The 13,944-nt window shown below is 44.4% G+C and overlaps 18 non-coding genes across 18 annotated transcripts; all 18 read right to left on the bottom strand.

Annotated features, from left to right (window-relative positions):
• Positions 1-304: 304 nt before the first annotated feature.
• On the bottom strand, positions 305-378 carry trnan-guu (transfer RNA asparagine (anticodon GUU)). Its single transcript has one exon. It is a non-coding gene; the product is annotated as a tRNA-Asn (tRNA).
• Positions 379-939: 561 nt separating this feature from the next.
• trnan-guu (transfer RNA asparagine (anticodon GUU)) lies at positions 940-1,013 on the bottom strand. Its single transcript has one exon. It is a non-coding gene; the product is annotated as a tRNA-Asn (tRNA).
• A 557-nt stretch (positions 1,014-1,570) lies between these two features.
• trnan-guu (transfer RNA asparagine (anticodon GUU)) lies at positions 1,571-1,644 on the bottom strand. Its single transcript has one exon. It is a non-coding gene; the product is annotated as a tRNA-Asn (tRNA).
• Positions 1,645-2,201: 557 nt separating this feature from the next.
• On the bottom strand, positions 2,202-2,275 carry trnan-guu (transfer RNA asparagine (anticodon GUU)). The gene has a single exon. It is a non-coding gene; the product is annotated as a tRNA-Asn (tRNA).
• Positions 2,276-4,098: 1,823 nt separating this feature from the next.
• On the bottom strand, positions 4,099-4,172 carry trnan-guu (transfer RNA asparagine (anticodon GUU)). The gene has a single exon. It is a non-coding gene; the product is annotated as a tRNA-Asn (tRNA).
• A 561-nt stretch (positions 4,173-4,733) lies between these two features.
• Positions 4,734-4,807, bottom strand: trnan-guu (transfer RNA asparagine (anticodon GUU)). The gene has a single exon. It is a non-coding gene; the product is annotated as a tRNA-Asn (tRNA).
• Positions 4,808-5,364: 557 nt separating this feature from the next.
• Positions 5,365-5,438, bottom strand: trnan-guu (transfer RNA asparagine (anticodon GUU)). The gene has a single exon. It is a non-coding gene; the product is annotated as a tRNA-Asn (tRNA).
• A 557-nt stretch (positions 5,439-5,995) lies between these two features.
• On the bottom strand, positions 5,996-6,069 carry trnan-guu (transfer RNA asparagine (anticodon GUU)). Its single transcript has one exon. It is a non-coding gene; the product is annotated as a tRNA-Asn (tRNA).
• Positions 6,070-6,630: 561 nt separating this feature from the next.
• trnan-guu (transfer RNA asparagine (anticodon GUU)) lies at positions 6,631-6,704 on the bottom strand. Its single transcript has one exon. It is a non-coding gene; the product is annotated as a tRNA-Asn (tRNA).
• Positions 6,705-7,258: 554 nt separating this feature from the next.
• Positions 7,259-7,332, bottom strand: trnan-guu (transfer RNA asparagine (anticodon GUU)). The gene has a single exon. It is a non-coding gene; the product is annotated as a tRNA-Asn (tRNA).
• A 561-nt stretch (positions 7,333-7,893) lies between these two features.
• Positions 7,894-7,967, bottom strand: trnan-guu (transfer RNA asparagine (anticodon GUU)). Its single transcript has one exon. It is a non-coding gene; the product is annotated as a tRNA-Asn (tRNA).
• A 557-nt stretch (positions 7,968-8,524) lies between these two features.
• Positions 8,525-8,598, bottom strand: trnan-guu (transfer RNA asparagine (anticodon GUU)). Its single transcript has one exon. It is a non-coding gene; the product is annotated as a tRNA-Asn (tRNA).
• Positions 8,599-9,159: 561 nt separating this feature from the next.
• Positions 9,160-9,233, bottom strand: trnan-guu (transfer RNA asparagine (anticodon GUU)). The gene has a single exon. It is a non-coding gene; the product is annotated as a tRNA-Asn (tRNA).
• Positions 9,234-9,790: 557 nt separating this feature from the next.
• On the bottom strand, positions 9,791-9,864 carry trnan-guu (transfer RNA asparagine (anticodon GUU)). The gene has a single exon. It is a non-coding gene; the product is annotated as a tRNA-Asn (tRNA).
• Positions 9,865-10,421: 557 nt separating this feature from the next.
• Positions 10,422-10,495, bottom strand: trnan-guu (transfer RNA asparagine (anticodon GUU)). The gene has a single exon. It is a non-coding gene; the product is annotated as a tRNA-Asn (tRNA).
• A 1,192-nt stretch (positions 10,496-11,687) lies between these two features.
• On the bottom strand, positions 11,688-11,761 carry trnan-guu (transfer RNA asparagine (anticodon GUU)). Its single transcript has one exon. It is a non-coding gene; the product is annotated as a tRNA-Asn (tRNA).
• A 557-nt stretch (positions 11,762-12,318) lies between these two features.
• Positions 12,319-12,392, bottom strand: trnan-guu (transfer RNA asparagine (anticodon GUU)). Its single transcript has one exon. It is a non-coding gene; the product is annotated as a tRNA-Asn (tRNA).
• A 1,188-nt stretch (positions 12,393-13,580) lies between these two features.
• On the bottom strand, positions 13,581-13,654 carry trnan-guu (transfer RNA asparagine (anticodon GUU)). The gene has a single exon. It is a non-coding gene; the product is annotated as a tRNA-Asn (tRNA).
• Between the last annotated feature and the right edge of the window lie 290 nt (positions 13,655-13,944).

Raw genomic sequence — 13,944 nt, 5'->3', positions numbered from 1 at the left:
AGTGCGACAATCCTATCGATGCCATTAGGTTTTGTAGCCATTTTTAAACAAACCAGGGTAGTCATTGTTTATGGGGTGTTTATCAAGTTAACAATTCGTAAAGGGATTATAACAAGCTGTAACGACATGCCATGATGTTTTCATCATCAACCTTTGGGTTAACAGTCCAATGCACTAGCCAATTTTTATACAACAGCTACTGATGATCATCCTCTCATTCATTCCACCAACCTGTGATACTTTGGCTACAGCTCTCTCTAACCCTGAACATGATGTTAGCTGGCTGTGTAAACACAAGACCCTACGTCCCTGGGTGGGCTCGAACCACCAACCTTTCGGTTAACAGCCGAACGCGCTAACCGATTGCGCCACAGAGACTGCTTTGTCCTGTCACAGAGGGGGTGTGGCTTCGATTTGCAATCCCCACCCACCTTCATCGCTGTTTACCTCTACCAGGGCAATACGGCAGAATTTAGAATCATGGCCTATTGAAGGAAAAGAGTTCTTTTAGAAATTTACAATGTTGCACAAAGTCAAGACGTGGTGAGATGTAGCACAACGAGCTAACCAAGTCCTGTAAATGGAATGGCGTTCGCCAGTCAAGTCTTTCACACAAGTAACAGTGACAATGTCATCACTTCCATTAGCCTTTACAACCATCTTAAAACAAACTACGGTAGCCTTTGTCTATGCAGCAAAGATGAAGTAAAAAATTGATAAATGGACTATAAGGCGCTACAACATAGTTGTAATGACATACAACAGTATTTTAACCATCAATTTTTGGGTTAGCAGATGAATGCGCGAATGAATTTGCATACAAGAACTACCCTTTCTGATGATTTTGCTCTCATTCATTCCCCCACACTGAGGCACCAGACTTCTTTAACCCTTACCACCTAACACCGTGTTAGCTGGTTATTTAAGCAGAAAAGTGGACGTCCCTGGGTGGGCTCGAACCACCAACCTTTCGGTTAACAGCCGAACGCGCTAACCGATTGCGCCACAGAGACTGCTTTGTCCTGTTTCAGAGGGGGCGTGGCTTCGATTTGCAATCCCCACCCACCTGCATGGCTGTTTACTTGTCGAAGGGCAATATCGCAGAAATTTCAATGGTGGTATATTGAAGGAAAAGAGTTCTGTGAGAAATTTACAATGTAGCACAAAGTCAAGAGGTTTCCATTTGTGATACAACCAGCCAAGAACGCATCGTAAACAGAATGGCGTTCCCCATTGGCGTCTGCCACACCAGGGACTTCTCTCCAGAGTGCGACAATCCTATCGATGCCATTAGGTTTTGTAGCCATTTTTAAACAAACCAGGGTAGTCATTGTTTATGGGGTGTTTATCAAGTTAACAATTAGTAAAGGGATTATAACATGCTGTAACGACATGCCATGATGTTTTCATCATCAACCTTTGGGTTAACAGTCCAATGCACTAACCAATTTTTATACAACAGCTACTGATGATCATCCTCTCATTCATTCCACCAACCTGTGATACTTTGGCTACAGCTCTCTCTAACCCTGAACATGATGTTAGCTGGCTGTGTAAACACAAGACCCTACGTCCCTGGGTGGGCTCGAACCACCAACCTTTCGGTTAACAGCCGAACGCGCTAACCGATTGCGCCACAGAGACTGCTTTGTCCTGTTTCAGAGGGGGCGTGGCTTCGATTTGCAATCCCCACCCACCTGCATGGCTGTTTACTTGTCGAAGGGCAATATCGCAGAAATTTCAATGGTGGTATATTGAAGGAAAAGAGTTCTGTGAGAAATTTACAATGTAGCACAAAGTCAAGAGGTTTCCATTTGTGATACAACCAGCCAAGAACGCATCGTAAACAGAATGGCGTTCCCCATTGGCGTCTGCCACACCAGGGACTTCTCTCCAGAGTGCGACAATCCTATCGATGCCATTAGGTTTTTTAGCCATTTTTAAACAAACCAGGGTAGTCATTGTTTATGGGGTGTTTATCAAGTTAACAATTCGTTAAGGGATTATAACAAGCTGTAACGACATGCCATGATGTTTTCATCATCAACCTTTGGGTTATCAGTCCAATGCACTAACCAATTTTTATACAACAGCTACTGATGATCATCCTCTCATTCATTCCACCAACCTGTGATACTTTGGCTACAGCTCTCTCTAACCCTGAACATGATGTTAGCTGGCTGTGTAAACACAAGACCCTACGTCCCTGGGTGGGCTCGAACCACCAACCTTTCGGTTAACAGCCGAACGCGCTAACCGATTGCGCCACAGAGACTGCTTTGTCCTGTCACAGAGGGGGTGTGGCTTCGATTTGCAATCCCCACCCACCTTCATCGCTGTTTACCTCTACCAGGGCAATACGGCAGAATTTAGAATCATGGCCTATTGAAGGAAAAGAGTTCTTTTAGAAATTTACAATGTTGCACAAAGTCAAGACGTGGTGAGATGTAGCACAACGAGCTAACCAAGTCCTGTAAATGGAATGGCGTTCGCCAGTCAAGTCTTTCACACAAGTAACAGTGACAATGTCATCACTTCCATTAGCCTTTATAACCATCTTAAAACAAACTACGGTAGCCTTTGTCTATGCAGCAAAGATGAAGTAAAAAATTGATAAATGGACTATAAGGCGCTACAACATACTTGTAATGACATACAACAGTATTTTAACCATCAATCTTTGGGTTAGCAGACGAATGCGCGAATGAATTTGCATACAAGAACTACCCTTTCTGATGATTTTGCTCTCATTCATTCCCCCACACTGAGGCACCAGACTTCTTTAACCCTTACCACCTAACACCGTGTTAGCTGGTTATTTAAGCAGAAAAGTGGACGTCCCTGGGTGGGCTCGAACCACCAACCTTTCGGTTAACAGCTGAACGCGCTAACCGATTGCGCCACAGAGACTGCTTTGTCCTGTTTCAGAGGGGGCGTGGCTTCGATTTGCAATCCCCACCCACCTGCATGGCTGTTTACCTGTCGAAGGGCAATATCGCAGAAATTTCAATGGTGGTATATTGAAGGAAAAGAGTTCTGTGAGAAATTTACAATGTAGCACAAAGTCAAGAGGTTTCCATTTGTGATACAACCAGCCAAGAACGCATCGTAAACAGAATGGCGTTCCCCATTGGCGTCTGCCACACCAGGGACTTCTCTCCAGAGTGCGACAATCCTATCGATGCCATTAGGTTTTTTAGCCATTTTTAAACAAACCAGGGTAGTCATTGTTTATGGGGTGTATATCAAGTTAACAATTAGTAAAGGGATTATAACAAGCTGTAACGACATGCCATGATGTTTTCATCATCAACCTTTGGGTTAACAGTCCAATGCACTAACCAATTTTTATACAACAGCTACTGATGATCATCCTCTCATTCATTCCACCAACCTGTGATACTTTGGCTACAGCTCTCTCTAACCCTGAACATGATGTTAGCTGGCTGTGTAAACACAAGACCCCACGTCCCTGGGTGGGCTTGAACCACCAACCTTTCGGTTAACAGCCGAACACGCTAACCGATTGCGCCACAGAGACTGCTTTGTCCTGTTTCAGAGGGGGCGTGGCTTCGATTTGCAATCCCCACCCACCTGCATGGCTGTTTACTTGTCGAAGGGCAATATCGCAGAAATTTCAATGGTGGTATATTGAAGGAAAAGAGTTCTGTGAGAAATTTACAATGTAGCACAAAGTCAAGAGGTTTCCATTTGTTATACAACCAGCCAAGAACGCATCGTAAACAGAATGGCGTTCCCCATTGGCGTCTGCCACACCAGGGACTTCTCTCCAGAGTGCGACAATCCTATCGATGCCATTAGGTTTTGTAGCCATTTTTAAACAAACCAGGGTAGTCATTGTTTATGGGGTGTTTATCAAGTTAACAATTCGTAAAGGGATTATAACAAGCTGTAACGACATGCCATGATGTTTTCATCATCAACCTTTGGGTTAACAGTCCAATGCACTAGCCAATTTTTATACAACAGCTACTGATGATCATCCTCTCATTCATTCCACCAACCTGTGATACTTTGGCTACAGCTCTCTCTAACCCTGAACATGATGTTAGCTGGCTGTGTAAACACAAGACCCTACGTCCCTGGGTGGGCTCGAACCACCAACCTTTCGGTTAACAGCCGAACGCGCTAACCGATTGCGCCACAGAGACTGCTTTGTCCTGTCACAGAGGGGGTGTGGCTTCGATTTGCAATCCCCACCCACCTTCATCGCTGTTTACCTCTACCAGGGCAATACGGCAGAATTTAGAATCATGGCCTATTGAAGGAAAAGAGTTCTTTTAGAAATTTACAATGTTGCACAAAGTCAAGACGTGGTGAGATGTAGCACAACGAGCTAACCAAGTCCTGTAAATGGAATGGCGTTCGCCAGTCAAGTCTTTCACACAAGTAACAGTGACAATGTCATCACTTCCATTAGCCTTTACAACCATCTTAAAACAAACTACGGTAGCCTTTGTCTATGCAGCAAAGATGAAGTAAAAAATTGATAAATGGACTATAAGGCGCTACAACATAGTTGTAATGACATACAACAGTATTTTAACCATCAATTTTTGGGTTAGCAGATGAATGCGCGAATGAATTTGCATACAAGAACTACCCTTTCTGATGATTTTGCTCTCATTCATTCCCCCACACTGAGGCACCAGACTTCTTTAACCCTTACCACCTAACACCGTGTTAGCTGGTTATTTAAGCAGAAAAGTGGACGTCCCTGGGTGGGCTCGAACCACCAACCTTTCGGTTAACAGCCGAACGCGCTAACCGATTGCGCCACAGAGACTGCTTTGTCCTGTTTCAGAGGGGGCGTGGCTTCGATTTGCAATCCCCACCCACCTGCATGGCTGTTTACTTGTCGAAGGGCAATATCGCAGAAATTTCAATGGTGGTATATTGAAGGAAAAGAGTTCTGTGAGAAATTTACAATGTAGCACAAAGTCAAGAGGTTTCCATTTGTGATACAACCAGCCAAGAACGCATCGTAAACAGAATGGCGTTCCCCATTGGCGTCTGCCACACCAGGGACTTCTCTCCAGAGTGCGACAATCCTATCGATGCCATTAGGTTTTGTAGCCATTTTTAAACAAACCAGGGTAGTCATTGTTTATGGGGTGTTTATCAAGTTAACAATTAGTAAAGGGATTATAACATGCTGTAACGACATGCCATGATGTTTTCATCATCAACCTTTGGGTTAACAGTCCAATGCACTAACCAATTTTTATACAACAGCTACTGATGATCATCCTCTCATTCATTCCACCAACCTGTGATACTTTGGCTACAGCTCTCTCTAACCCTGAACATGATGTTAGCTGGCTGTGTAAACACAAGACCCTACGTCCCTGGGTGGGCTCGAACCACCAACCTTTCGGTTAACAGCCGAACGCGCTAACCGATTGCGCCACAGAGACTGCTTTGTCCTGTTTCAGAGGGGGCGTGGCTTCGATTTGCAATCCCCACCCACCTGCATGGCTGTTTACTTGTCGAAGGGCAATATCGCAGAAATTTCAATGGTGGTATATTGAAGGAAAAGAGTTCTGTGAGAAATTTACAATGTAGCACAAAGTCAAGAGGTTTCCATTTGTGATACAACCAGCCAAGAACGCATCGTAAACAGAATGGCGTTCCCCATTGGCGTCTGCCACACCAGGGACTTCTCTCCAGAGTGCGACAATCCTATCGATGCCATTAGGTTTTTTAGCCATTTTTAAACAAACCAGGGTAGTCATTGTTTATGGGGTGTTTATCAAGTTAACAATTCGTTAAGGGATTATAACAAGCTGTAACGACATGCCATGATGTTTTCATCATCAACCTTTGGGTTATCAGTCCAATGCACTAACCAATTTTTATACAACAGCTACTGATGATCATCCTCTCATTCATTCCACCAACCTGTGATACTTTGGCTACAGCTCTCTCTAACCCTGAACATGATGTTAGCTGGCTGTGTAAACACAAGACCCTACGTCCCTGGGTGGGCTCGAACCACCAACCTTTCGGTTAACAGCCGAACGCGCTAACCGATTGCGCCACAGAGACTGCTTTGTCCTGTCACAGAGGGGGTGTGGCTTCGATTTGCAATCCCCACCCACCTTCATCGCTGTTTACCTCTACCAGGGCAATACGGCAGAATTTAGAATCATGGCCTATTGAAGGAAAAGAGTTCTTTTAGAAATTTACAATGTTGCACAAAGTCAAGACGTGGTGAGATGTAGCACAACGAGCTAACCAAGTCCTGTAAATGGAATGGCGTTCGCCAGTCAAGTCTTTCACACAAGTAACAGTGACAATGTCATCACTTCCATTAGCCTTTATAACCATCTTAAAACAAACTACGGTAGCCTTTGTCTATGCAGCAAAGATGAAGTAAAAAATTGATAAATGGACTATAAGGCGCTACAACATAGTTGTAATGACATACAACAGTATTTTAACCATCAATCTTTGGGTTAGCAGACGAATGCGCGAATGAATTTGCATACAAGAACTACCCTTTCTGATGATTTTGCTCTCATTCATTCCCCCACACTGAGGCACCAGACTTCTTTAACCCTTACCACCTAACACCGTGTTAGCTGGTTATTTAAGCAGAAAAGTGGACGTCCCTGGGTGGGCTCGAACCACCAACCTTTCGGTTAACAGCCGAACGCGCTAACCGATTGCGCCACAGAGACTGCTTTGTCCTGTTTCAGAGGGGGCGTGGCTTCGATTTGCAATCCCCACCCACCTGCATGGCTGTTTACTTGTCGAAGGGCAATATCGCAGAAATTTCAATGGTGGTATATTGAAGGAAAAGAGTTCTGTGAGAAATTTACAATGTAGCACAAAGTCAAGAGGTTTCCATCTGTGATACAACCAGCCAAGAACGCATCATAAACAGAATGGCGTTCCCCATTGGCGTCTGCCACACCAGGGACTTCTCTCCAGAGTGCGACAATCCTATCGATGCCATTAGGTTTTGTAGCCATTTTTAAACAAACCAGGGTAGTCATTGTTTATAGGGTGTTTATCAAGTTAACAATTCGTTCAGGGATTATAACAAGCTGTAACGACATGCCATGTTTTCATCATCAACCTTTGGGTTAACAGTCCAATGCACTAACCAATTTTTATACAACAGCTACTGATGATCATCCTCTCATTCATTCCACCAACCTGTGATACTTTGGCTACAGCTCTCTCTAACCCTGAACATGATGTTAGCTGGCTGTGTAAACACAAGACCCTACGTCCCTGGGTGGGCTCGAACCACCAACCTTTCGGTTAACAGCCGAACGCGCTAACCGATTGCGCCACAGAGACTGCTTTGTCCTGTTTCAGAGGGGGCGTGGCTTCGATTTGCAATCCCCACCCACCTTCATCGCTGTTTACCTCTACCAGGGCAATACGGCAGAATTTAGAATCATGGCCTATTGAAGGAAAAGAGTTCTTTTAGAAATTTACAATGTTGCACAAAGTCAAGACGTGGTGAGATGTAGCACAACGAGCTAACCAAGTCCTGTATATGGAATGGCGTTCGCCAGTCAAGTCTTTCACACAAGTAACAGTGACAATGTCATCACTTCCATTAGCCTTTATAACCATCTTAAAAAAAACTACGGTAGCCATTGTCTATGCAGCAAAGATGAAGTAAAAAATTGATAAATGGACTATAAGGCGCTACAACATAGTTGTAATGACATACAACAATATTTTAACCATCAATCTTTGGGTTAGCAGACGAATGCGCGAATGAATTTGCATACAAGAACTACCCTTTCTGATGATTTTGCTCTCATTCATTCCCCCACACTGAGGCACCAGACTTCTTTAACCCTTACCACCTAACACCGTGTTAGCTGGTTATTTAAGCAGAAAAGTGGACGTCCCTGGGTGGGCTCGAACCACCAACCTTTCGGTTAACAGCCGAACGCGCTAACCGATTGCGCCACAGAGACTGCTTTGTCCTGTTTCAGAGGGGGCGTGGCTTCGATTTGCAATCCCCACCCACCTGCATGGCTGTTTACTTGTCGAAGGGCAATATCGCAGAAATTTCAATGGTGGTATATTGAAGGAAAAGAGTTCTGTGAGAAATTTACAATGTAGCACAAAGTCAAGAGGTTTCCATTTGTGATACAACCAGCCAAGAACGCATCGTAAACAGAATGGCGTTCCCCATTGGCGTCTGCCACACCAGGGACTTCTCTCCAGAGTGCGACAATCCTATCGATGCCATTAGGTTTTGTAGCCATTTTTAAACAAACCAGGGTAGTCATTGTTTATGGGGTGTATATCAAGTTAAAAATTCGTAAAGGGATTATAACAAGCTGTAACGACATGCCATGATGTTTTCATCATCAACCTTTGGGTTAACAGTCCAATGCACTAACCAATTTTTATACAACAGCTACTGATGATGATCCTCTCATTCATTCCACCAACCTGTGATACTTTGGCTACAGCTCTCTCTAACCCTGAACATGATGTTAGCTGGCTGTGTAAACACAAGACCCTACGTCCCTGGGTGGGCTCGAACCACCAACCTTTCGGTTAACAGCCGAACGCGCTAACCGATTGCGCCACAGAGACTGCTTTGTCTTGTCACAGAGGGGGCGTGGCTTCGATTTGCAATCCCCACCCACCTTCATCGCTGTTTACCTCTACCAGGGCAATACGGCAGAATTTAGAATCATGGCCTATTGAAGGAAAAGAGTTCTTTTAGAAATTTACAATGTTGCACAAAGTCAAGACGTGGTGAGATGTAGCACAACGAGCTAACCAAGTCCTGTAAATGGAATGGCGTTCGCCAGTCAAGTCTTTCACACAAGTAACAGTGACAATGTCATCACTTCCATTAGCCTTTATAACCATCTTAAAACAAACTACGGTAGCCTTTGTCTATGCAGCAAAGATGAAGTAAAAAATTGATAAATGGACTATAAGGCGCTACAACATAGTTGTAATGACATACAACAGTATTTTAACCAACAATCTTTGGGTTAGCAGACGAATGCGCGAATGAATTTGCATACAAGAACTACCGTTTCTGATGATTTTGCTCTCATTCATTCCCCCACACTGAGGCACCAGACTTCTTTAACCCTTACCACCTAACACCGTGTTAGCTGGTTATTTAAGCAGAAAAGTGGATGTCCCTGGGTGGGCTCGAACCACCAACCTTTCGGTTAACAGCCGAACGCGCTAACCGATTGCGCCACAGAGACTGCTTTGTCCTGTTTCAGAGGGGGCGTGGCTTCGATTTGCAATCCCCACCCACCTGCATGGCTGTTTACTTGTCGAAGGGCAATATCGCAGAAATTTCAATGGTGGTATATTGAAGGAAAAGAGTTCTGTGAGAAATTTACAATGTAGCACAAAGTCAAGAGGTTTCCATTTGTGATACAACCAGCCAAGAACGCATCGTAAACAGAATGGCGTTCCCCATTGGCGTCTGCCACACCAGGGACTTCTCTCCAGAGTGCGACAATCCTATCGATGCCATTAGGTTTTTTAGCCATTTTTAAACAAACCAGGGTAGTCATTGTTTATGGGGTGTATATCAAGTTAACAATCAGTAAAGGGATTATAACAAGCTGTAACGACATGCCATGATGTTTTCATCATCAACCTTTGGGTTAACAGTCCAATGCACTAACCAATTTTTATACAACAGCTACTGATGATCATCCTCTCATTCATTCCACCAACCTGTGATACTTTGGCTACAGCTCTCTCTAACCCTGAACATGATGTTAGCTGGCTGTGTAAACACAAGACCCTACGTCCCTGGGTGGGCTCGAACCACCAACCTTTCGGTTAACAGCCGAACGCGCTAACCGATTGCGCCACAGAGACTGCTTTGTCCTGTTTCAGAGGGGGCGTGGCTTCGATTTGCAATCCCCACCCACCTGCATGGCTGTTTACTTGTCGAAGGGCAATATCGCAGAAATTTCAATGGTGGTATATTGAAGGAAAAGAGTTCTGTGAGAAATTTACAATGTAGCACAAAGTCAAGAGGTTTCCATTTGTGATACAACCAGCCAAGAACGCATCGTAAACAGAATGGCGTTCCCCATTGGCGTCTGCCACACCAGGGACTTCTCTCCAGAGTGCGACAATCCTATCGATGCCATTAGGTTTTGTATCCATTTTTAAACAAACCAGGGTAGTCATTGTTTATGGGGTGTATATCAAGTTAACAATTAGTAAAGGGATTATAACAAGCTGTAACGACATGCCATGATGTTTTCATCATCAACCTTTGGGTTAACAGTCCAATGCACTAACCAATTTTTATACAACAGCTACTGATGATCATCCTCTCATTCATTCCACCAACCTGTGATACTTTGGCTACAGCTCTCTCTAACCCTGAACATGATGTTAGCTGGCTGTGTAAACACAAGACCCTACGTCCCTGGGTGGGCTCGAACCACCAACCTTTCGGTTAACAGCCGAACGCGCTAACCGATTGCGCCACAGAGACTGCTTTGTCCTGTGTCAGAGGGGGCGTGGCTTCGATTTGCAATCCCCACCCACCTTCATCGCTGTTTACCTCTACCAGGGCAATACGGCAGAATTTAGAATCATGGCCTATTGAAGGAAAAGAGTTCTTTTAGAAATTTACAATGTTGCACAAAGTCAAGACGTGGTGAGATGTAGCACAACGAGCTAACCAAGTCCTGTAAATGGAATGGCGTTCGCCAGTCAAGTCTTTCACACAAGTAACAGTGACAATGTCATCACTTCCATTAGCCTTTATAACCATCTTAAAACAAACTACGGTAGCCTTTGTCTATGCAGCAAAGATGAAGTAAAAAATTGATAAATGGACTATAAGGCGCTACAACATAGTTGTAATGACATACAACAGTATTTTAACCATCAATCTTTGGGTTAGCAGACGAATGCGCGAATGAATTTGCATACAAGAACTACCCTTTCTGATGATTTTGCTCTCATTCATTCCCCCACACTGAGGCACCAGACTTCTTTAACCCTTACCACCTAACACCGTGTTAGCTGGTTATTTAAGCAGAAAAGTGGACGTCCCTGGGTGGGCTCGAACCACCAACCTTTCGGTTAACAGCTGAACGCGCTAACCGATTGCGCCACAGAGACTGCTTTGTCCTGTTTCAGAGGGGGCGTGGCTTCGATTTGCAATCCCCACCCACCTGCATGGCTGTTTACCTGTCGAAGGGCAATATCGCAGAAATTTCAATGGTGGTATATTGAAGGAAAAGAGTTCTGTGAGAAATTTACAATGTAGCACAAAGTCAAGAGGTTTCCATTTGTGATACAACCAGCCAAGAACGCATCGTAAACAGAATGGCGTTCCCCATTGGCGTCTGCCACACCAGGGACTTCTCTCCAGAGTGCGACAATCCTATCGATGCCATTAGGTTTTTTAGCCATTTTTAAACAAACCAGGGTAGTCATTGTTTATGGGGTGTATATCAAGTTAACAATTAGTAAAGGGATTATAACAAGCTGTAACGACATGCCATGATGTTTTCATCATCAACCTTTGGGTTAACAGTCCAATGCACTAACCAATTTTTATACAACAGCTACTGATGATCATCCTCTCATTCATTCCACCAACCTGTGATACTTTGGCTACAGCTCTCTCTAACCCTGAACATGATGTTAGCTGGCTGTGTAAACACAAGACCCCACGTCCCTGGGTGGGCTCGAACCACCAACCTTTCGGTTAACAGCCGAACGCGCTAACCGATTGCGCCACAGAGACTGCTTTGTCCTGTTTCAGAGGGGGCGTGGCTTCGATTTGCAATCCCCACCCACCTGCATGGCTGTTTACTTGTCGAAGGGCAATATCGCAGAAATTTCAATGGTGGTATATTGAAGGAAAAGAGTTCTGTGAGAAATTTACAATGTAGCACAAAGTCAAGAGGTTTCCATTTGTGATACAACCAGCCAAGAACGCATCGTAAACAGAATGGCGTTCCCCATTGGCGTCTGCCACACCAGGGACTTCTCTCCAGAGTGCGACAATCCTATCGATGCCATTAGGTTTTGTATCCATTTTTAAACAAACCAGGGTAGTCATTGTTTATGGGGTGTATATCAAGTTAACAATTAGTAAAGGGATTATAACAAGCTGTAACGACATGCCATGATGTTTTCATCATCAACCTTTGGGTTAACAGTCCAATGCACTAACCAATTTTTATACAACAGCTACTGATGATCATCCTCTCATTCATTCCACCAACCTGTGATACTTTGGCTACAGCTCTCTCTAACCCTGAACATGATGTTAGCTGGCTGTGTAAACACAAGACCCTACGTCCCTGGGTGGGCTCGAACCACCAACCTTTCGGTTAACAGCCGAACGCGCTAACCGATTGCGCCACAGAGACTGCTTTGTCCTGTGTCAGAGGGGGCGTGGCTTCGATTTGCAATCCCCACCCACCTTCATCGCTGTTTACCTCTACCAGGGCAATACGGCAGAATTTAGAATCATGGCCTATTGAAGGAAAAGAGTTCTTTTAGAAATTTACAATGTTGCACAAAGTCAAGACGTGGTGAGATGTAGCACAACGAGCTAACCAAGTCCTGTAAATGGAATGGCGTTCGCCAGTCAAGTCTTTCACACAAGTAACAGTGACAATGTCATCACTTCCATTAGCCTTTATAACCATCTTAAAACAAACTACGGTAGCCTTTGTCTATGCAGCAAAGATGAAGTAAAAAATTGATAAATGGACTATAAGGCGCTACAACATAGTTGTAATGACATACAACAGTATTTTAACCATCAATCTTTGGGTTAGCAGACGAATGCGCGAATGAATTTGCATACAAGAACTACCCTTTCTGATGATTTTGCTCTCATTCATTCCCCCACACTGAGGCACCAGACTTCTTTAACCCTTACCACCTAACACCGTGTTAGCTGGTTATTTAAGCAGAAAAGTGGACGTCCCTGGGTGGGCTCGAACCACCAACCTTTCGGTTAACAGCTGAACGCGCTAACCGATTGCGCCACAGAGACCCCACCTGTTTCAGAGGGGGCGTGGCTTCGATTTGCAATCCCCACCCACCTGCATGGCTGTTTACCTGTCGAAGGGCAATATCGCAGAAATTTCAATGGTGGTATATTGAAGGAAAAGAGTTCTGTGAGAAATTTACAATGTAGCACAAAGTCAAGAGGTTTCCATTTGTGATACAACCAGCCAAGAACGCATCGTAAACAGAATGGCGTTCCCCATTGGCGTCTGCCACACCAGGGACTTCTCTCCAGAGTGCGACAATCCTATCGATGCCATTAGGTTTTTTAGCCATTTTTAAACAAACCAGGGTAGTCATTGTTTATGGGGTGTATATCAAGTTAACAATTAGTAAAGGGATTATAACAAGCTGTAACGACATGCCATGATGTTTTCATCATCAACCTTTGGGTTAACAGTCCAATGCACTAACCAATTTTTATACAACAGCTACTGATGATCATCCTCTCATTCATTCCACCAACCTGTGATACTTTGGCTACAGCTCTCTCTAACCCTGAACATGATGTTAGCTGGCTGTGTAAACACAAGACCCCACGTCCCTGGGTGGGCTCGAACCACCAACCTTTCGGTTAACAGCCGAACGCGCTAACCGATTGCGCCACAGAGACTGCTTTGTCCTGTTTCAGAGGGGGCGTGGCTTCGATTTGCAATCCCCACCCACCTGCATGGCTGTTTACTTGTCGAAGGGCAATATCGCAGAAATTTCAATGGTGGTATATTGAAGGAAAAGAGTTCTGTGAGAAATTTACAATGTAGCACAAAGTCAAGAGGTTTCCATTTGTGATACAACCAGCCAAGGACGCATCGTAAACAGAATGGCGTTCCCCATTGGCGTCTGCCACACCAGGGACTTCTCTCCAGAGTGCGACAATCCTATCGATGCCATTAGGTTTTGTAG

Source organism: Thunnus thynnus, chromosome 22, assembly GCF_963924715.1.
Source record: "Thunnus thynnus chromosome 22, fThuThy2.1, whole genome shotgun sequence".
Taxonomy (NCBI): domain Eukaryota; kingdom Metazoa; phylum Chordata; class Actinopteri; order Scombriformes; family Scombridae; genus Thunnus; species Thunnus thynnus.
The sequence above is the reverse complement of the archived record's forward strand: the minus strand, read 5'-3'. Positions and strand labels throughout refer to the sequence as shown.